Raw genomic sequence first — 22,148 nt, forward strand, 5'->3', positions numbered from 1 at the left:
TTTTTTCTCTAACAAAGAGAACAAAGACCAGCAAATACCAGCAGCCTGAATCTACCCCATTTATGTAGCTTTATGTTCCTGCCAAGCTGTAGTGTGTTCATCTTTATTGGGGAAAATAATGCATTTTATAGTATCATAGATACTGTTAATAAGGGGCCCATTGATGCTTTCTTGTGGAAACAGATGTTTGGTGGACTTGTGTTTGCAAAAAGATGTATTAATAAAGTTATGCTAATATAATGTCCCTAATATTTTCTTAAAGTTTGTTATTTGTTTTTCAGATGACCCAGCAGATCATATCTGAATCAAAGGGTCAGTTCATGATGTTCTTTTAGTCACTAAAAGGCTTTGTTCCACTTGCCATGAAAGTTTTAGAAAAAAATGTGACATGATCAGCAAAATTTGCTTACAAAATATTGGGCAGAAAGGGACCCTGGGGGTTCAGTCAAAGCAACAAGTCCCACTTTCTCTTCTCCTTTAAATGTGATAGACTACACCATCCTAGAGAGATGAAAATAAATACCTACACATTCACAATCTAAACAATGCTAAAGAAGGAATGAACCTAAGAAGGAATGAAAAAGGAGAGTAGTTTATATACAGATTGCTGTTTTAAATTAAAATTAAATCTACTTTTAACTGATACAGAAAATAAACATCATAGATATTAGGGTACCGTGTGATATTTTGAGAAAGGTAGGTATAATGAAATGGTCAAATCAGATTGAATATACCTATCTCCTCAAACATTTATCATTTCCTTGTGGTGAAAACATTCCAAAGTTTTTCTTCTAGCTTTGTGAAATTTACAGTAAGTTGTCTATATTCACCCTTACTGTGCAATAGCACCCCAGAACTTCCGTTCCTATCTAACTTCAACTTAATAACCCCTGGTCTACTGCCCACGTCCTCCCCTTCCCACTGCTCTCCCCAGCCTCTGCTTAACCACCTTGCTAGTTTCAACTCCTGTGAGATCAACAGTTTTAGATTCCACATAAGAGAAAGATCACCTGGTACTTGTGTTTCTGTGCCTCAGTATGATTTTTTTTTTTTTTTTTTTTGGCGGTGCTGGGGATTGAACCCAGGGCCTTGTGCTTGCAAGGCAAGCACTCTACCAACTCAGCTATATCTCCAGCCCTAATTATGATTTTTTTTATACCAAGTTATCCTCTCCTTTGCTTTGTACTTGATGAATGTCTATATTGTTTGAATTTTTACAAGCAATATGCATTACATTCTTGAATGAGAACATACCTACAAAAGACCCAAAGATATAAAAATAAAATTATAGGACAAATTATAAACAGAGAAACTTCATCATGAAAATGAAACAGAATTAATATCTTTAATAATATCTTGATGAAAAGAGTTCAAGGAAATTGAAAGATACCAACACCTCAATAATAAAATAGGGACAAAGGTCATGAACAGACATTACACAGGAAAGGAAATGCAAATTGTCTTTCTGCTACCAATATGCTGAGGTGTTTTCCTCTTAATAGAATAATATTTACTTCCCTGCAAAAAAAAAAAAAAAATACCATTTCCTCTATTTTCTAGGAGGTTAAGATAGAAGGAAGTTAATATCACATGGTGGGAGAATGTCAATTAGAAAGCATCTGAGGAAATCACTGGACAGGGTATAACTCATGACATTGGAAAGTCGTTTTTAGAAGAGTAAATGACTTAAGTCAGATATTTTGGATATCAAAGAGACAATCGAGGTAGATAAATGAAAGATAGAGCATAGAAGACACATTCAAAAAGCTTGTCAATGAAAAGGAGTGAAACATGATAGTAGAGGAGAAACTGATTATTAACCCATCCAGGTGTCTAATACATCAGTGACTATTGATCCTGTTTTTATTTCTTACCTTTTATTTGTTTGTCTGTATCTTTTTTTGGAGCATTGTGATGTAATTCACAGTCATGGGGTAAAATATTAATTCAAAAAGTGTTAATCGATACATAAAAATTGCACATATTGGTAGGGTACCATGTCATGTTTGGATACAGGTAGACATTGTGTAATAGTTAAATCAGGGTAAGCACCTCTATCTCTTCCAACATTTATCATTTCTTTGTGGTGAAAACATTCAAAACCCTTTCTCCTAACTTTTTGGGAGTATTTAGTACATTATTATTATCTATACTCACTCTACCATGTAACAGTACGCCAGAACTTCTTGCTCCTATTTAACTGTTTTTTGGAGCCCATTGATTACTTTTCCACATTTCCCCTTCTTCTCACTGTCCCCAGCCCTCTGGTAACCACCATCTTTCTCTCAATGTTATGAGATCGACTTTTTTAGATTCCACACATGAATCAGACTGTGTGATCCTTGTCTTTCTGTGCCTGGTTTATTTCCCTTAACATAATGACCTCCAAATTCATGGAACATTTAACAAGTATAGATAAACAGAAGGAAACAGAAAAAAGAAAATCATCACCCCAAGATCTCATTACCCAGAAACAGAACTGATATTTTAGAATTCTTCCAGTACCTCTAATAGGATACATTTGCTTTTTTATATGATGAGATATCATATCTCTCTATATATATTTGAGAGAATGTAAGACTGCTTTCCATTTAGTGTTATTTTTATTCCTTTCAGTTCAAGCTACTAGTATTTCAGCAGTTGAAGTCTTGTGATTTTTTTCTTTTCTTTTCTTCCTTTCTTTCCCTTTTTTTCTTTTTTTCTTCCTTTCTTTCCTTTTTTCTTTTCTTCTTCTGTGTGTGTGTGTGTGTGTGTGTGTGTGTCTTCCATGAGTCTTATTAGGGTTTATCTCCTTAGACAAAAACCATGTATGTAAAAATATTTTTAAGATAAACCCTTCTCTGCCTTAGGCTTCTGCTGAGACTGCCTAAGAAAAACTCCACATAGTTCTTGAAAATCTATATCTCTTTAGAGCTTTCTGAGAACTTTCCAGTTACCCCCTCAGCTTTATCTGTTTTTTTTTTTTTTTCATTTTTCTCAAAACATATATTTACCTCTTCTTTCAGTACATTTTTTTTGAGCACCTTTGCCAGAATCTTTCAGGAATGTATAGAACCCCCAACCCTGCACTCCATACCCTCCTTAGGCCTTGGCGACAAGGCCCTCGCAGCTTGTGCAATGGCATCCTTGTCAATACCAAACATCCTTAGCAGCTCAGCTGGCTTCCCACTTCTTGGTACATGGGCAACAGCCAGGCAGGTGACAGTGACTCCAGGCTCTCCCGCTACTGCAGTGGACACTGCCTCACCTATGCCACCTTCGTAGTAGTGGTCCTCCACTGTGAGGATCCTGCCCTTGGTAGCCTGGGCACTGTCAAGGATGAGTTTTCTGTCCAAGGGCTTGATGGTGAAGGGTTCCAGCACCCGGATGTTGATTTTCTCTTTCTTCAGCAGCTCAGCAGCAACAAGGGCCTCATGCAGGGTCACCCCACCCCCAATCACCGTTGCATGGTCATCCTTGCTCTTCAGGACCACCTTGGCTTGTCCAACTTTGAAATCCTCGTTGTTGTAGATGATGGCATTTTCTGGGCAGCTGGTCTGGATGAAGCAGACGCCCTTTGTATTAGCTGCTAATTCCACTGCCTTCTCTGTCGCAACCCCATCACTTGGGTAAAAGACAGTTGATGTGGGGATGGACCGAAACATGGCCAGATCTTCCAGGGCCATCTGAGAGGGTCCATCTTCCCCAATGGACAATCCCCACTGGAGCCACAGAGGTTGATGTTGCTCTCGGAGATGGCCACCATGCGAATCTGGCCAAAGGCCCATGTGAAGAAGGTCGCAAAAGAGCTGCTGAAGGGCACTGTCCTGTTGTGCATGGCACAGCCCACTGCAATGCTCACCATGTTCTGCTCAGCAACGTAGCACTCTATCTGGGTGCTCCTTTTTGAAGAACTCTAAGAAGGTAGAATTCTTGGTGTCCCCGTCCAGGGCAATGATGCGTTCGCTCACGTGGCCCAGCTTGGCCAGAGCCTGTCCATACACCTTGTGGGTGGCTATCTTGTCCCCAACTTTGTAGGTGGGTGGGGTGGGCATGCAGATGTTGGTGATGTCCACTGAGCGGGCATCCTCCTGAGGGGCAGTTTCCAGGATCTTCTTTTTGTTCTGGATCTGGTTGTAGATTTCCTGGATGATCTGATCAGCCATGTTTTAGGGGAGAGGCTTTCCATGCCTTGACTCCTTATCTTCTACCCCTGTGATCCTGCGGCCCTTGGTCTTGGCAATGATGGCTGTGGGTTGGTGCTTGGCCTGGTCAAAGGCCTTGCAGAGTTCTTCCACGCTGTGTCCATCCACGATGATGGCATGCCAGCCAAAGGCCTTGCAACACTTCTGGTAGATGTCCACCTGGTGCTGCAGTGGGGCAGGGTCGCTCTGGCCCAGGTGGTTGATGTCAAGAATGGTGACAAGGTTGTCCAACTTGTAAATGCTGGTGAAGGCCATGGCCTCCCACATGGAGCCTTCAGACAGCTCCCCATCTCCCAGCACGCAATAGACTGAGTAGCTGGCTTTGTCAAAGTATTTGCCTGTGTGGGCCATTCCACAAGCAGCACTGAGGCCCTGGCCCAGGGAGCCAGTGGCCATGTCAGTGAAAGCTTGTTTCGGGACAGGATGCCCGTCCAAGTCAGAGCTGATCTTCCTCAGGTTCAGCACTCCGCCTCGGGCAGAAAAGCAGCTTCAGCCCAGACTGCATACAGGAAGGGAGCTGCATGACCCTTAGAAAGCACAAAATGATCGTTGTGAGGGTTCCGGGGGTCCTGGGCCTTGTAGCGCATGGTATGGAAGAAGAGGACAGCCATTATCTCAGGAGCACTGCAACATGGCGTGGGGTGGCAGGAGCCCGCCGCCATGGTGGCCTGGATGGAACTGATGCGCAGGCGGTTGGCTGTGTCCTTCAGGGCCTGCAGCTTCTGCTGGTCAGGTTTGTGGTAGCCTTCCATGGTGTGGCCAGGAGAGGGAGCCGAGGACAGAGACACAGAGAGCCCCTAAGGCAGCAGTGACTGGCGACGGCCGAACTCAGCTTTATCTTTAAAACATGTTTTACCAAGAGTAACCTGATTTGATGTTTTCCCAGCAGATATTTTCTAATTTTAGCATCATATTTTCCATCAAGGTGTATCACTATATATCTATTTTGATTATATGTGCCTAATATGTATATACAAATATATGTATACATGTAATCAAAATATGTATATAGACATATATACACACACACATAGATAAGTACTGTATCATACACGCATTTTCTCTGTACATATGTGTAAAATAACCAACGCTATAGCATAACCATTTCCTATATCATTAAATATTGTACAAAAAATATTTTTAACAACTGCTTCATACCATATGCTGTTACTTAATTACTTCCCAGTTTTATGCATTAGGACAGTCATTTCTGATTTTTATACTTAAAAACCTCATGATGAACAGCTCAAACATGGATTTTTTTTTTAACAAATTCAGAATTTTCCTTAGGATAGCCTCTTCAAAGTAGAACTGGGTCAAAAGAATTAATATTTTAATTACTTGCTAAATATTGCAAAGCTACTTGCCAGGGAGGTCAAATCATTCCTCACATTGATTTCATTCTTACTTCAGGCTTATTACTTATCTCATTTTTCATTTTCTTTTTTTTTTTTTTTTCTTTTTTTCTTTCTCACTCTGTCTTCAGAATCTTCCTACTTTCAGCCTGTCTTGGTCTTCACACTCTTTGTTGCTCTTCTTTGCAACTAAAAGGTCAATTATCAGTTTCTTTTTTTCTAGTAAATACATGTAATGAAGGAGCTAGTGGACAAACCTTGGTTTTTTTCTACTTTCCTCAGTGTAAGAAATACAGTGTCTACTTTAAAAAAAAAAATCACACTTTAATTAAGAGATTTTGTCATGGAGTGAGATCATTTTCAGTCTGCCATAATATGTGCTTGTTTATTTCTACCTTGAAAACACATTTCAAGCTTTAGTTAGGATGCATTATTCCTCTTTTATATTTACCATTTTTGCACTGCTGCCAGAAGTTTTCTTAGCATTTGCTTTGACTTCAGCCTTCAGTACATTTCACCTGATTTCGTGTAGATCTGGGAGATTTAGAGGTAACTGAGTTGGGTTGTTACCAATATGTCCACCATGATGTCATGAGAACAGGAGCATGTCGGATTTACATCTTGAAGATCCATATTTAAATGTGATTCAGAAGTCAATGTAGCCAACCTGTTTAGAAGGTCAAGGGTGGAAAAAGAGAAACAACTGTAGCAATTTTTGTTTTGTTAAGGCTAATAGAATGGTAACTTATAAATGCCTCGGGAAAATATGATAAAATGACTGGTTCATAATATGTCCCTTTATGTTAAAATTTGCTAATAATAAAGCATAATATTTGGCATTGAGTATCAATGACACCCAAAAACACACAAAAATAAATAAACTGGAATTGTCTTCTTAATGGAAAAATGCATTTTGCCACACAAAAAAATTTTAACATAAATATGGTTCAGATATAGATGACAGAGAAACATTTTAAATTATGCCAGCAATCAGGATAATAAGGACATGATTTACTTAACAAAAGATAAGAAAACATGAATTGGAGAGCAAACTGGAAGATTTTAAAAACTTGGAAGTTATACTAATATTATTTTATAAATTTATTTGGATCCTGATTCAAAAGAACCGATAAAATTATGATATATCTGAGGTAAATAAAAACTGAAACACTGATTTGTTACTTTGTCATCTTAAGAAATTAGCTCTTTTTTTGCTGTGATATTATTGTGGTTGTGCTAAACAATGGTCCTTAAATATTAGAAGTACATACAAACATATTTATAAATAAAATACATGATGCTAGTACTCCAAATTGGAGTGTTCAATATTTCTTTTAAGAAACGGTAGTCTCAATTTGCCCTCATGCAGATTGGGACAAACTAAGAAATTAACATAAAAAGTAGATCCAGGTGGCACAACCCTTGGATCACCAAACAGGAAGAAATATTGAACCTCTCTGGGATTTCATAATTCTAGCACTTTCCAGAAGGTTATCACAAGGAGTATCCTATTTAAGATGAACACACAGTCTTTTCACTGATTTTTCCAGTTCAACTCTCTTTTATATCCCAAACCCCTCAATCCTCAACACCACCAAGAATTCTAATCCATTGATCCTATCACCTTCTCACCATTCTGCACTCCCGAGATTTCCCATCCCAGTCTAAATTCCATGAACAGACATTACAATCAGGTTTATCTGTTGACTCCCTTGCCTCTTTCTGCCTTTTTGGTATTCACTGGGAAGAACTGCCAACCTGTTTATATCTACCTATTTTCATATTTGCATGCTGCAGTTGACATGACACTGAGACCTTGATCCCACTTCAAGTTCCTGACCTTGAACTTCAACCGTCTCCTTAGTCCTGTCGCACTAAAAATACCTCATCTTTTTCCTGGTCCAGGCTTCTCCACTGCTATTCTGTGCCTTCTGTCTCTGCAAAGTCTGAGACCTTACCTCCCATCCCTTCAGATAGACAACCTTGCTTCCTGTATCTCTGATGAGAGGGTCGTTGCATCAAAATGATGTCCACAAACTTCCACCACTGTATCTGCTGGCAACAGCCAGGTTACCAGTCTTTATTATTCTTAATTGTAGATGAAATGTTTATGGTTTAATCTCTTACCAACCTTCAGACTTAGGTGCTGGACACAATCCCCTCCTAATTATTTGAAGAAATTGCTTTAGTAATTCTCTCTTCCTTCTCTTACACCATCAATCTTTCCTAATGACCCATTTTTCTGAACTTTTTGGCAATTGCACACCTAGAAAAAGTAATCTGTATTTACTCATTCCAATTCCCTTCATAACATCAAGGTTTTGCTACAACCAGTTCATCCAAACCAAACTGTGCATAAATCCAAGGGTCAGTTTTTTGTTCTCATTTTACTTTGCCTAATAATAGCATTTGACATAACTGGTAATTCCTGCCTCCTGAAAGCAGAATCCATTTGCTTTCAGGATTCCACTGTTTTTTGTTTCTTCTCTTACATTTCTGGTTATTTGCCCTGGTCTCCTTTGCTAAGTAGCCTCTTTATGGCCAAAGTCTTAACATCAGAGTGACCCAGGACTCAGACTTTTGATTCTTTTCTCTCTTTATACACACTCCCATGGTGATTACAACCAATCTCTGACTTAATATTATTATATCATGATTCCCAATTTCAATTCTCTAGCTTGGACCTCTCCTATGAACTACAGACATATATACAATTGCCTATTTGAAATCTCCACTTGTTTGGCTAACACAGCTCTCAAACTTAGTGCAGCTAATACTGAATTACTTACTCCATCAACCTCAAAACATTTTCTGTGTGATCAATTGATGGACTTTCCTTTTTTTAAATAGCCAGGTCCCAAACTTCAGAGGCATCATTGACTCATTTTTCTCTCTCACTCCCCATATCCAGTGGACTCTTGTTGGCCCTGCTTTCAGCATAATCTTTATTGGACTTATTCTCATAATCTCCACGGTTCCCACTTTAATTCAAGCCACCAAAATCCTCACTTAGAGAGAGACAGTAGTCTCCTAAATGTTCTCTGTTTTTCTGCCCTTGACCCCTGTTGTGATTTGGAACTAGAAATGTCCCCCCGAAAGTTCATGTTTTGAAAGTATGATCCATAATTTTTATATATATCATACAATATTTAAATCATATTTATTTTGTCTGATTTAAATTTTATATTAAATATATCAAGATTTATATCATTAATCAAATATATAAAATATCAGATATTAAATTACATATAGGATACAGAAACACACAAATGGTTTTTCTCAGACAACAATGAATCCAACAAATTGTACACGAGTCATTTTTAAAAATGTTTACATATAAGGCCATAGAATTTTTTGAAATATTGATAAGATACATATAATATTCTCTAATTTTAATGCAACTAAATATTTTTGATATAAACTACTAGATAACTAATGGGAATGCTTCTAAAAATTTCCTGTGAAAATATCATTTTATTTGTTTTAAATTATTAAATATATTTATAAGCTTTTTAGTACAGAAAATTAAGTTGTTGTGAAGATCTTAGTTATGTAATGTTCAACTTTCATGTACACAGGGATTCTGACAACATACAATTTTTTTACATATCATATCATTTTTGATTGGATTACCTTTGGCTAAAGTAAAATTATTCCCATTTTAAGGATGAGGAAGCTGGCCTCAGAGATGCAGTACCTTGAAAAAAAAATTAAAGTTAGCATACTATAGTGATATGCCTACCCATATTTATAGTAGCACAATTCACAACAACCAAGTTATGGAACTAGCCTTGGTGTCTGTCAGATGAATGGATAATGGAGCTTTATTCAGCCATAAAGAAGAATGAAATTATTTCATTTGCAGGAAAATGGATAGAAGTTGAGAACATTATATTAAGTGAAATAAGTAAAACTAAGAAAGTCAAGGGTCATATGTTTTCTCTCATATGAAAAAGCTGGAGAGAAAAAGAAAATATTTTTAATATTAAAAATTTTACTCAAACTTTGGGGATGAAAAATGACAATCTGCAAAATAATCTACAAAAATGTATAGTTTAAAGATTTTAAAAAACAAAAGTGAAAAATGGAATTGATATTTCAAATAGAAGTCAAATGTTATGGAGAGTAGCTAAACTATTACTAGGGATAAAATTTATAACCTTAAGTACATTCTCTTGAAAAATAATAAATACTCAAAAATTAGTTAAGCATTTAAAGGAAGTAGCTGTAAAAATAAAAGTGAAAAGAATTGGAAGGAAATTATTTTACAAAAGATACAAACAAAAATTAGTAAATAGTTGACCAACCTAAAAAATTTGATCAATAAATTGATCAATAAAATACTAGTAAAAGTGAATTACTTAGTAAAATTAACCAAAAGAAATAATTTCAGGAAAAATGAAAAGAATGGATGCTCTCAAAGTCTCAAGAGAGTACCCTGGGACAACTTTATGCTAATAAATTGGAAAGTGTCCAAATTTCACTTTTCTAGAAAATACAAATTATCAAAATACTTCAGAAAAGAATTGAAGATATACAGAAGCCAATGATAATTAAAAATTAAATCACTAGTCAGGAATTTCTCATCTTGAAGCCTAAGCAGAGCACCTGGTTCATAACACTCTTGATGGGGATCCCCTGAAAGTTGTGTTGGCACAGGTGCATTTCATGACATCTGCTAAGGTGGGGTGATACTGAAGCTCTGCCAGACCTAATCATCCTGGGAGCTAAAGTTGCTGCCTCCTGACAGTGCCTGACAGCTTGACATGGAGTAGAAGATCCAAAATATCACCAAATGAAGACTATCCTAAGGTGGAGGGACAGTATCTGATTCTTCTTTTCTTTTACCTTTTTTTTTTTTTTTTTTTTTATTTGGTACTAGGGGTTCATTGGAAGCCAGGTTCTGAGTAAAAGAGTATGTCTTAAAGATGAACAACCACTCTTTAGTTCAAGAGGTTGTTGGCAACAAGGCACTAGAATTTACTTGGAATATTACAAGGGCCAGAGAACATGTATTAATAATAACATGAGTTGCTGTGTCAAAGAACCTCTATGTCTCAGTGATCTAGCACAATAAAGATTTATTTGTTTCTTGAAAAAATTTTCTCTTTAAGATCAAACCAGCAAAGACAATTTTATTAATGCTATTGAATGATTCTCATCAATATCTTAACTTGTCTTTTCTGACAGTCCAGTGACAGCAAACACAATAACTCAAAACTGTTTACAAGTTCATTTTGCATTCTGATCCACAGGCAATATGTGAGGTATTAATAGACAATGGAAAAAAAAAAACTTCTCATTGAGGGGTTACAGGCAAGAAAAATAGCATATTGAAAAATGATGATTATTTTGGGAAGGTGAATGAGTAGAGAATAGGACATTCTAGGTATATTGTAACATCATTGCTCAATACACCACACTTTACTTTGTGGGTTCAATAATAATTTCTATGATTTTCAAAATGTATGAAAAGGGAGCACCAATCAGCTTCTATGGTTCTCTCTGATCAATAACAGTAATGCATATTTCATATATAAAATAGAAAGAAATGTTCTATCTAATGATAGATTTAGCAGAAAACTCAAGCTAACTAAATAAAAAAATCCTTCCTTCTGATTTTCCTCTTTTACCAATATTTTATTTATTTATTTATTTATTTATTTATTTATTTATTTATTTATTTATTTATATAAATGATATGTGAACATGCCTTAAAGGAACTTGTACTCTAGATGAGAAACCTGACAAATAAATAGAAAAGAAACTAAGTAGACTACAATACATTGAAATAAGATGACAGTTATATCTGAATTTAAATAAAATTGTATGTGCTTCCAGTGCTTAAAAATAAAGATTGACTTCCCAATATTTAATGGTGAAGATCATCTGTCACTTTTAGGCTGATTTTTATTATATAACCTCCTGATTACATAAGTTAGGGTTAATATGCTCTGAGAAACTAGAGCTTGTGGCTTTTCCTGGAAGGCCCAAAAGATGAATTTGTACATATGGTAACAGTCAGGGGGACCAATTACAGGAGTCACGTGGAGAATAACTAGGAGTGCAAGAACACAGGTGACCAAGGTACAGAACAAGGCCACAGCATGTGGCTGATGCTGTATACTGGTAGGGAAATCCTATGTGCTGTTCTGATGCAACTGCTGGGTCTGGATATAAAATAGAGTGGTAACTTCAGTGCCCAACATTGACCTATGGGGCCTGATCATCAAACTGTCCCAAGAAGGGCATTCTTCCAATATGTCAAATTGACAGGATCTTCAAATGGTGACATCATAAGTTGATAAGAAGGATCAGCATGAATGGCATAGGTGTAAACTAATCAAATACATGGCATTCCTGGATGCTATAATTTGGATGTGGAGTGTCCCCCAAAGGCTTATATGTTGAAGGGCTGGTCCTCAGCTTGGCACTTTTAGAAAGTGGTGGACACCTTGAGGAAATAGGACTAAGTGGGAGGTTTTAGGTCCTTGGGGGCATGACCTCAAAGGAGATTGTGGCTTTCCAGTCTCCTCTGCTCTTTCTTACGATTCCCTATCATGAGGTGAATGGACTCCTACCACCACATGCTCCAGGCATGATGTACTGTGCCACCTCAGACCACAGTGATGGGGCCAATCAGTCATGGACTGACACCTCCAAAACATTACCTTTTTAAAGGCAATTTATCTCAGGTATTTATTAAAAAACAGAAAGCTAATACACTTGACAATCAGAAGTTAGGGAGTTAAAAAATGGGGAGTTGGGATTGATTAGAAACCTAAAACCATATAAACTTATATTTGTAAGCTGGTTGCACAGTTTTAACATGTTTAAATAATGGCATCAAATGGGTAGCTAGAGAACAGAAAGGGTGGTAGTGGAGTGAAAGAGTTTTAGAATAGGAGTCAGGAGATATGGAATTAAATATTATTTTTATGTCAACTTTAAAGGTGAAGGAATTAACAAAGTCACAAAGCTCAGGAAGTTAGCAAATCACCCAAAGATATCCAGCTTCCAAGTAGCGGGAATGGGATTGACACCTAAAGGGCTGACAAGTCTCACTGCGTTTACCTCGCTGCCTTCTCCATATGTCCTTTTGAAGTCTAACACACATGTTAAACTAGTCTAAACAAAATAAGGCTTTTTATTTCTCTGCCTGCTTCCATATTCATTTCAGCACAGGTTTTCCAAACTTTAGCTATGACATCATCCCATCCATCCAAGCTGCTCAGGCTCCAAACTCAAAAACCATCCTTGATTCTTCTTTATTCATATAACCTCATCCAACTTATCAGTAGGTCCTATCAGCACTATCTATATCATATCGGCCAGGTATGGACTTCTTGAGCTGTCTTGAAAGGGACTCTCCCAAGATGACTTCCCAAAAAAGTGAAATGACCCCAAGAGAGAGTCACTTAGGAACCCACAAATTCATCCAATGAAAGAAAAGCATCAGCTTTTTGATAGCTATACAAGCTACATAACATTTCTGCCTTCTATTTCTTTTCCTTCTCACTGTACCATTTCTAGAAAAGCTATAGGTAGCACACTGAGTAGAAGAGGATATGACAAACATATTTCCCTTCAAATTCAGGTTTGCCTATTTATTTATGTCCACATTTATTTCTTGCCAAGACTTCTGAAGGAACTACTGACAAAACATCTCTGCCATGGACAATGATACTTTCCTTAGAGTAGGAGTAAAAAAGTCATCTATAAAATACTAAAAGTTTCATATTATAAAGTTGACCATCTGATCTCTCACAATGAGTGATAGCTCTATTGTAACACTCCTCTCAAAAATAACTGTATGATTGCTAAATGACCACGGTTATACCACTGACTGACCTCTATTGACACAAGACTAAAAACAACAAACCCAAAGCCAACAACTCTTCATTAGAGTTCCATTTGATACCTTAAGCCAGGTAGCCCCACAATGCTTCTCACCTCTCTTCTGCCTCTATCGGAAAGCAGAACTGTATATTCCCTCTTCTTTTCTTTGCCAAGTAGACTCTGCATGGTGACCTTGGAACTTCCATCTCCATGCAGATACACCCTCTTAAAATTCTAGATGTTTTAAGAAGCAATCTCTCTACCTGATGTTGGCAATTTTGTGATAGTTTCCATCCTCCTTACTGCTTTTCAAAATTGAAAGCTCTTCATTCCTCCACTTGTCACCTGCCCCAGAGTTTGCTTGAGTATTACACCTTTCTCTTTCTTTCCTTGCAATGTTTAGCCATTATATTTATTCTATGCATTGTCCAATACAGTGGCTAATTGCCACCTGTGACATTAAGCACCTGAAGTTGTGACACATAGAAACTAAGATTTGCTATTATGTAAAACACCCCATGTTTTGAATACCTAGAATAAAAACAAATATAAAAGTATAAAAATGTTGAAGTATCAATAATTCTTATATATATTACATGTTAAAATGATAATGATTTGGATATATTGGATCAAGCTGAGTATATTCTTAGAATTAATTTCATGTTTCTTTTTACTTTTAAAAATAGAGCTGTTAGCCAGATTCAGTAATCCTGGTTTAGTAATGCCTGTAATCCTGGCAACTCAGGAGTCTGAGGCAGGAGAATCACAAGTTCAAAGCCAGCCTCAGCAACTTAGTGAGACCCTGTCTCAAAATTTAAAAAAAAAAAATAATTAAATAAAAGGGCTGGGGATGTGGCTCAGTGGTTACGCACCCCTGGGTTCAATCCCCAATACAGAGAGAGAGAAGAGAGAGAAAGAGAGAGAGAGAGAGAGAGAGAGAGAGAGAGAGAGAGAGAGAGAGAGATTTACATATGTAGCTCCTATTATATTTTTATTATAAAGTGATGGATAAAAACTCATGTGGTTACTTATTTCTTGTACTCTGCTTATTGTGAGCCATGCATTAATCATGGAGCAGGGAATAATGTCTTTGTTATGGAGCTTACATCATAGTGCAAAGAGACAGATTATATGTACCTTAATAAGTACATATGAAATAAGTGAGATGTTGGTATGCATGTGCTTTGGGGCAAGAATTAAGTAGGGTCAAGATTAGGGAATGTTCTAGATGAGAGGATGAGTTTCTATCTTATATAAAATAATCAGGGATGGACTCACTGTACAGGTGGTAATTGAGCAGAGAACTTAAGAATTCAGAGAATAAGCTATTTGGATATCTGGGGAGGGGTATTTATATCAAGAGCAAGTACAAAGGACAAAAACATGGTGGTTCTAGCAACAGCAATGAAACAGACATCAGTGGAATGGAGCAAGTAAGACAGAATGAGAACCATGTAAGAGAAGCCTGCGGAACAGGGTGGGGAAGAGGATCATGCTATGCAGTGCTTTGTAGGATATTGGAAAGACTTTGACCCTGAGTGAGATGAGAAGCCAATGGAAGATGTTGAACAGGGGAGTGACATGCTTTCAGATTTTAAAAGGACTACCCTGGCTTTTACATTGGTAACAGCATGATAGTAAAGGAGACTATTACTGAAATGTAGCAAGAACTGGTTAGTAGCTAGATCAGCATAGGTAGTGATGGGGCTGAATTCTGGATCTATTTTGAAGACATAGTTGGCTTTGGATTTGTTGGAGGATTGAATACAATGAGTGGGGAGGGAAAAGGATGACCCAACATGTAGTTTGTGCAATTATCCGAATGAAATGGTCATTTACTGAGAAGGAGCATCTCATGGAAAATGGAGGAGGGAATTGGTAGTGGTCCATTCATTTGAGGAGTAGACACTAAGTGCTAACATTCAAAAGAAGGAAGGAGTGACCCTATTGACCTTAGAATTTCAGGAAAGTTTCCAAACAGCAAAAGCTTTTTAACTATGCCTTAAAATATGGGTGAGATTTTCAAAGGAGAGAAACCGTCCTGTTCTTTAAGCAGCAAAGGATGAAGATGAAGGAAATGGGGAAGCATGGGTTATGTGTGGAGTGGTGATTCTTGTAGTTTGGTTGTGACATACAAGGCTTGTAGGGAATTGTAGAGAAATAAGTTGGGAAAAGCAGACTGGAGCAAGATGGCGATGGCTTTGTATGCTCAGATAACGGGTTTAACTTTGATTTGTTAGGTAGCTAGGATACACTGAAGAACTTTGAGCTAAGGAAGGAGAGAATAATATTGGTTTGTACTTCAAGAAGTTAATATGAACTGTGAGGTAGATTCTGGGGGAAGTGGGAGTCTTGAAAGAGAAAGACAATCAGCTAATTGTACTGGACATTTTCCACTTATACCTCATCCCCAGAGTCACTCCCTGTCCTTCTCTACTATGCCTTATGCCCCAGAAGCCTGACTTTTATGTACTATTTAAGCAACCTACCTGTGGTTAATCAGTTTTTCTGTTGCTATGACCAAAATTCCTGACAAGAACAACTTAAGAGGAGAAAAGGTTTATTTTGGCACATAGTTTTAGAAGATGCAGTACATGGTTGGTTGGCTCCAATGCAGAAACAACACAGCTTGAAGGGTGTGGCAGAGGAAAGCTGCTCGGCTCATGGTAGGCAGGAAGGGGATAGAGATAGAGACAGAGACGTCAGAGAGTGGGTGGAGAGTGAGGCCAGAGTGATTGCTATCCTGAGCACCTTCCTGAGTAAATTGTCTGCTGGAAGGCCACAGCTTCTAAGGAGGGCTCCTATCGGCAAACTGGGGTCCAGTAGCTGCTCTCTTCTTTATCTCTTTAGGTCTCTGGGTAAACAGGCTTCTTTGCTGTAGCTGAAGTGGGGTGCTTCACCATTCCTTGAAATTTGCCATAACCCTGCCCACACCCTTGTAAAGTGTCCCTTCATTAAACTTTCCTCAGCACCCTTGGACCCGTTTAGTCACCCTGGAGCCAACTGAAATGACAAAACTGAATTTTCCACCGAACTAAATAAGCATGAGAAAATGGAATGACCAACATACTGGACGGCTGTTGCACTATGATTGTCACACACAAAGTTCACCAACTCCAAAACAGGCAAAGTTCATTGTTACTGATAAATGTTAACCACTCCTCATGTCTTCAAGCTCTGAACCTGTGAGAAATAAGCTTCTTTGATGAGCCAAACATTAGGAAAAAAAAATTAATTTAGTCTCTTAAGTTTTAGTTAATGCACAGCATTTTTAGAATCTTATGTTTTTAATTGAGGTTTTATATTCCTTGAAATACAAGGTGGTATATCTGAAAACTGTGGGAAGTTTTATGCATAATATACTTGTATATATTTACAACATATTTTCTTTTCAAAACCGTGGTCCAGAACATTGCTTTGGATGTAAATATATAAGAAAAATTCTCTACCTTTAAATACATTGTAATTCACTATTATTCCCAATTTCTAAAATGAAAAACAAATTTGTAATTGTGTGAAAAAATGTAACTGGTTCATATTTTCATGGAAATATGTATTTGAATAGGGTTGTGGTGACTGGTCTTTTCTAAGTGATGAAAGTATAATCTAATGTAGTACACCAAGTGTTAGATTTAATATTAGGAATCTCACATTTATTCTTACCAAGAAAAATTACTGTCCCTGAATTTGGTATTATGATTAGCTTGTAATTTTCTGAATATAAACTGGTCACATTGTGCTTTATTTACTTTTTTATTTTCACTAGAGCGTTCTAGCTTGGTTTCCCTCTGATATTCATCATGCTTCTCTGTGTTGCCATTAGATAATACGCATTTGTAAATCAGGTCACTGCTTGTGTGCTGCAAATTCTCTAATCCCTTTCCTTCACTACAGTTCTCCTTGTACTATTAATTTAACGAGTATTTATCAAATCTCCACTACATGTCAGTCTCTATGCTGGGAGCTAGGTTTTAACCTTCAGCTGTGTGGGTTGGTTAGGTCTACTTGTGTGTGGTTGATTACATGTTTTAAATTCACAAGAGTGTTTTTGTTTGTGGAGCTGAACAATCAAAAGCATCTGTGATTTTTAATTTATTGAATTCATGTATTAACTTTCTAAAATTATACACTGTAATCAATGGTAAACTTGGACCACTAAATTTATTTTAAAAAGACAAACAGCAATTCCACATTTAGTATGACCAAACAGCTTAGACAACAGATAAAATTTATACAAATAAAAAGACTATAAGACACCATTATTACACATACCTTTAAATCTATTTTAGTATTCCCATGATGTACTTGATTAATATCTCTCATATTTATTATTGTATAATATTTTTACTATACTTAATTTGATATCTTTCTTTCCTTTTTTTTTTTTTTTTTTCCGGTGCTGGGGATCGAACCCAGGGCCTTGTGCTTGCAAGGTGAGCACTCTACCAACTGAGCTATCTCCCCAGCCCAATTTGATATCTTTCTAAAGTTTTTTTTTTTTTAATTTTTTTAGTTGTAGATGAACACAATACCTTTATTTTATTTCTGTATTTTTATGTGGTGCTGCAGATTAAACCCAGTGCCTCACATATGCTAGATGAGCGCTCTACCACTGAGCCAAAATCCCATTCCCTAAAGTTTTAATAGTATGTTTAAAGAATATTTCCAGGCATAGTCATCTTTCTTGGAAAAGAGAATTCTGATTTTTTTGAAACCAATGTCATAGGATCTGGGTTATCATTGATTATGACATAGAGATTAGAACTTATTGTTTCTTCCAATACTTAAATATAACCAATCATTTTCTTCTTGTGAGTATGCTTAACAAAAAGAAAATAAATCAAAAGATTTTCTCAGGTTTGTAAGGAGAAAATGCTTATCCATAGTTTAGGTTTGTATAACGATTGCTCACTTGTGGAAGAGTTTATGCCGTAAAGAGAACTCCTCTAAAAACCTAAAGTCACTGAACAACAAAACAGGAACAAAGACAAAAAGAAAAAACTAAGGGATGATTTTGTGCTCCTGGGGGGAGGGAAATAAAAAAAATAAAAAACAGTCTCAGCAACAAATCATTTTGCTCTTCTAAAGTAAAAGTGAAGTAAGGGGCTGATGACAGAGAGGGGCCTTAGGATCCATGTTAGTTTCCACTGTGCAGGGTGGTCAAATATCAGGGTGATTCCTGGCACTCAATGTGACAAGGGACAAAGGCAATAGGGCTCTGACCACTCTGAACCCTCATATTGCTTGTTTGAATCAAAGGCAGCTTTTTGATTCCTGGGAAGTTAGGACACTTTGTTGCAAGCGACAGAAAACCAACTAAAACTGAGCAATAAAGCTATATGTGTGGGAGGCTCTGGCAGAACTCTCAGAGCCAAGGCAAGATGAAACAACCCCCACTTGGAAAGGTGGGGTTAGGGCAGCTCCAGAGGTTTCAATAACTGCAACCAAGGACTTGAATGACATCAGGACTGGCTCTGGGCCTTGTGCTACTGCTGCTTCTCATTGCTGCCATACTGTTCTTCACATTGTAGAGTGAGGCATGGAAGCTGGTGGACCTGATTCATGTCTGCATTACTTTCTGCTCCTATTTTAACAATCCTATCCAAGGATTCTGATTGGCCTAGTGTTTTAATCCTTTAGAGCCAAAAGCTCATGATTAGATTATGAGAATATAACCTAATCAGTGGATTAATCCATTTGATGTATTAATAATTTGAAAGGACCACTGTGCTGGTGGTAACTGTGGTAGGTGGGGCATGACTGGAGGAGGTGGGTAGCAGGGGTCTGTCTTGGGGATTATATATTTTGTCTCTGGCTCCTCTTGTCCTTTCTCTGCTTCTCTGCTAACATGAGGTAAGCAGCTCATCCTTACCTTCACTATATCCTTCCACTATGATGTTCCACCTCACCTCTGTCCCAAAGCAATGGAATCAGATGACCGTGACCTGAATTTCTGAAATCATGAGCTCAGAATAAACTTTTCCTCTGCTAAGTTGTTCTTCTCAAGTGTTTTAGCTAAAGTGATGAAAACCTAAATAACAGCTGTTATAACAAAATATCACAAACTAGGTGACTTATAAACAATAGAATGACTGTTCCTGAGATCATTCAAATACTCAAAAAGAAAGAAAATTCTTTCAGGGTTCTAAATAGACATAACTGAATCTATGACCATCCTACATTTGAAGATGAAAATCCCATTCAACTTATAGTGAAAGGGAAGGGCAAAAAGTTGTGTCCAGAGTCATTAGTCCCTGCCCTGCTTTTTGAAGAAAAAAGTGACAAATACTTTCTCATCAGACAATACTATTTAAAAGTTGCTTGTTATTTACAGCATTTACAGCTTTCCTAAGAGTGCAGAAAGGGGAAAATGGGGCAGGATAACTTGAGGGTGTTTATGTTTTCTTGTTACTTTGATGGTTGGGAGGATAGAAGTTTATAACTTGAGAATTTCCTCCACATATTTTTAAGAAAAAGAAAAGGCAAATGTATTTTATTTTTTAAGTATGTGTATGTAGAAAGCTACATTTTATATTACATGATCCATTTACTTACAAGTGTATAATTTATCTTCCAAAGCAGGTCCACAGGGATCTTAGTGTGATTTACTTAAGTAAAACAGAGAGAAGATAATTCTCTCTAATTTCATTTGCTAATTTCATTTGTTTTCATAATAAAAAGGGCTTCAGAACTTTAAAAGAAATTTTTGACCCTTTTAAAGTAAGAAAAATTCCAATTCTTCCATCACCAAGAAAGATCTGTTAATGTCACTTAACACTTAAGCCTAAGGCTAATGTCAGTAGAAATTAATATTAGACTGCTCTGCAACAATTGGTTATAAAATAGTCACATGGATATTAGACTCTGTGCATGGTAATGTGCATGGTAATGATTATTGAAAATTCTGAATCTGTCAGTAGGTGCTTGTAGTGTGTTGCACATTTACCATAAACTAGCGTCTTTGCTAAATGATATGCATATGAAGTAACCATTGGTACTATTTCCCTTACCTTTTTGGGTATAGTGCCCTTTACAGTGGAATCTACTATTTTCTTCTACCATATACTCTGTCTAGGAGCTGCTATGGCCTATGAACCCTTGGACACAGTTTCTTGGTTCCAGGTAGCTTGCCTGACCCCAAAACAGTCAATTGGAGCCCATTCAGAAATGAGTTTACAAGAGAGAATATGGTATTGGGAAGCACAAAATGTCAAATCTCAGGAGCAGTTAGCTTTTGCATTATTGAGAAAGTTAATAAAGAAGAATAAAGCTGGCATTCCAAGAGAAATTGATATTTTTTAAAAGACCTGGAAAGAGAGAAAACAAGAGAAAAAGAGTCCCAGAGTTATTTGAAGACCTGGATTTCAATTGTTTTTTTAAAAACCAGCAGTATTCTCATGGCTCAGTTGTTCAATGTTTCCTTCAATTATATAAAATTGTCTTTTCAATTAATTTCTCTTTTTGCTTAGGTTAGTTTTGTATTCCTGTTACTAGTAACAAAAGCATCCTTACTAACACCATGGACCACCAAACTTAATTCTCTCAACAATCCTTTGTGGCAAATAGCATTATTTCCTTTTTGTAGCCAAGGAAAATAAGATTGGAGAGATTCAAATCTTGCCCAGGTGATACAGCCTGTGAATAGCAAAGAGAGAAGTTACGCCCTGGCTACATCCAGCCATGCCTCTCAGAACATGAGACCAGTGAATTATGACTATAAGAAAACTAATTTTTCAAAGAACAAATTAGAATTTACACATATTAATAATTATTTTTGTGAATGATTCTTAAAAAAATATTTTATGTATATATAAATATGCCACAGGGAGTTTCACCTTTATGCATGAATAAAAAGAACCAATCAAATATAAATAAATAGACAAGCAAAAGGAAATCTAGTAGAGTAGAGGAAGGAGAACAGGGAAGTGAGGATGAGAGGAAAAGGGGGACATTATGAACTGAAATTGAATTTCATGCATGCATAAATTTGTCAGGATGAACCCAACTATTATGTATAACTATAAAACTTTAATAAAAATAAGTATTTTGACACTAAACTCCAAAAAAACCAAACAATCTAATTAACAAGTGGACTAAGGAACTGAACACTTCACAGAAGAAATACAATTGATCAACAAACATAAGAATAAATGTTCAACATCTCTAGCAATTAGAGAAATGCAAATCAAAACTACTCTAAGATTTTATCTCACTCCAGTCAGAATAGCAATGATGAAGAATATAAGCAATAATGTGTTGATGAGGATATGGGGAGAAAGGTACACTCATACTTTGCTGGTGGGACTGCAAATTGGTACAACCACTATGGAAAGCAATATGGAGATTCCTTAGAAAACTTGAAGTGGAACCACCATTTGACCCAGCTATACCACTCCTTAGTTTATACCCAAAGGGCTTAAAATCAGCATACTACAGTGATGCAGCCACATCAATGTTTATAGCAGCTCAATTCACAACAGCTAAACTATGTAACAAAACTAGATGCCCTTCAACAGATAAATGGATAAAGAAATGTGGTACATTTACACAGTGGAATATTACTCAGCCTTAAAGAAGAATGAAATTATGGCATTTGCACGTATATCGATGGGGCTGGAGAATATCATCCTAAGTTAAATAAGCCAAACCCAAAAAACCAAACACTGAATGTTTTCTCTGATAAGTGGATGATGATCCATAATTGGGGGGAGGTATAGGGAAGAATGAAGGAAATTTGAATTGTGCAGAGAGTTATGAAGGAGAGGTGTTG

The 22,148-nt window shown here is 36.9% G+C and overlaps 1 pseudogene across 1 annotated transcript; it reads right to left on the reverse strand.

The window, feature by feature from the left end:
• Nucleotides 1-2,965: 2,965 nt before the first annotated feature.
• Nucleotides 2,966-5,004, reverse strand: LOC306669967 (transketolase-like; annotated as a pseudogene). Its single transcript has one exon. The product of its transcript is annotated as a transketolase-like (transcript).
• Nucleotides 5,005-22,148: the final 17,144 nt, after the last annotated feature.

This window comes from Sciurus vulgaris (genome assembly GCF_902686455.1).
Source record: "Sciurus vulgaris genome assembly, chromosome: 9".
Classification (NCBI taxonomy): Eukaryota; Metazoa; Chordata; class Mammalia; order Rodentia; family Sciuridae; genus Sciurus; species Sciurus vulgaris.